The sequence below is a fragment of the Lactuca sativa genome, chromosome 8, assembly GCF_002870075.4.
Source record: "Lactuca sativa cultivar Salinas chromosome 8, Lsat_Salinas_v11, whole genome shotgun sequence".
NCBI classification, from domain to species: Eukaryota; Viridiplantae; Streptophyta; class Magnoliopsida; order Asterales; family Asteraceae; genus Lactuca; species Lactuca sativa.
The window spans coordinates 100,559,111-100,560,858 of NC_056630.2; the positions used below are offsets into that span (position 1 = coordinate 100,559,111).

A 1,748-nucleotide genomic window follows, 5' to 3' on the forward strand; every position below is an offset into this window, starting at 1 on the left:
TCTCTTCTTTTTGCTTCTTATACTCTTCATATGGCAGCCACTCCTTCTTCGGTTTCCTCCAGTCCTCATCAAACTTATCCCCACTAGAGTATCACACTTAAGCTTTTCTATTCCCAAACTCATCTACATGGCAGTCCTTGGTCAAGTGTGGACCACTGCATCTCTCGCACCCCACTCTTATGGCATGTATCGACTGGTCCATTTGTGTTATCCTGCGATCCATGTTATTCAGCTTGGCCATGACAGCTGCAATTTCTTCAGTTTGGGCCCCTCCACCGCCTTTGATTCCATCTTGCCTTGGGTTGTGGTATTCGCGAGAGTGTTTTGCGAATTCTTCAATTAGCTCTTTGACCTCCCTTGGATTTTTCTTTGTCAACGGTCCTTGAGAATCAAGGAGTTGTCTTGTCATCACATTGACCCCATCATAAAAGATTGACATCTCTTGCTGCACATTTAGGTCATGTTGAGGGCAATTTCTGAGCAAGCCCTTGTACCGCTCCCATGCTTCGTATAGTGACTCCCTCGACTGTTGCTCAAAGTTGGCTATTGCCTTCTTGAGTTTGGCTATCTTGGATGGCGGGCAAAACTGGTCCAGGAATTGCTCACGCATTTGAGCCCAAGTGGTGATTGTACCCGGTGGGAGTGCTTTCAACCACTCCTTAGCAGCTCCTTTGAAAGTGATGGGAAGCATCCTAAACAAGACTGTGTTTCTGTTGACATTTGGGACATTGAAGTAATCCGCAATGTCGTTGACTTCATCTAGATGCTTAAAAGCATCCTCATGATCTTTCCCGAAAAATGGGATGTCCTTCAGTGCGGTCATTATGTGTCCCTTCGGCTCGAATGTGGCAGTGGCAGGTATTGCGGGGTGGACTAAACCGGGACCCACATCTTCTCGGATCCGCTTCTTGTAAGCTCCCATGGACATTTCCTCAATCGCTGCCATCTCGTTCCTTGGCTCGTTCTCGGGTTCGCTCGTGTGTTCTTCAAATTCTGGCTCGGTATCGCTTTCGGACTCGGTCTGGATGGGTGTATGATCCGAATGCTCAAGATTGCTCTTGTCCTTTGCTGATGAACTTGACTCTCCTGTCTTCTTTCCCGACTTCCTAGAAAAAGCTGACTTCAATTCTTGCAAGGGCGTCTTTTTCTTGTGAAGTGCAGACTCGGGGTCTTCAAGTGGTGGCACCAAGTGTATGTTTGAGCTTCTGGTCATGAACTCCTGCAACTTGCTAAACTAAAAAACGTAAAACTGAACTAAAATAAGAAAAACTAATTTCAAATTAAAAAAATCTAGTTTTTAACTGTCCACGTCATGGCCAGAGTAGTGCCGCGTCGTGGACACTGTGAATAACAGAAAAATTATTTTGCTGAAAAATTAACTTTTTTTGGGTTTTTACTCCACAAGAAGGATCGATTAATTTAATGCAAATAAATGAGCTAAAAACTCAGCCGTTCCCCGGCAATGGCGCCAAAAACTTGATGTGCACAAAAGTACTCACTAATTTTAATATTTATAACCTAACAAACTTAACTAACTATGCACTTATAGGCAGTGTACCTAGTCAGATTACAGTATAGCTTGGGTAAGTCGGGTGCCGATCACAGGGAACGGTGTTTTAATTAATTTACTTACTATTAAATTAACCTAATTTATTAACAAGTTTAAAAGGGGTTTTACCTGATTTTACAAGATCAGGTGAACTTAAATTCAAATTCAATAGATAAAAACACACTCTTGTTTAGTTTGA

The 1,748-nt window shown here is 42.8% G+C and overlaps 1 non-coding gene across 1 annotated transcript; it reads left to right on the plus strand.

Annotated features, from left to right (window-relative positions):
• Nucleotides 1-455: 455 nt before the first annotated feature.
• Nucleotides 456-562, plus strand: LOC111894833 (small nucleolar RNA R71). The gene has a single exon (XR_002851334.1). It is a non-coding gene; the product is annotated as a small nucleolar RNA R71 (small nucleolar RNA).
• The last annotated feature ends 1,186 nt before the right edge of the window (nucleotides 563-1,748 follow it).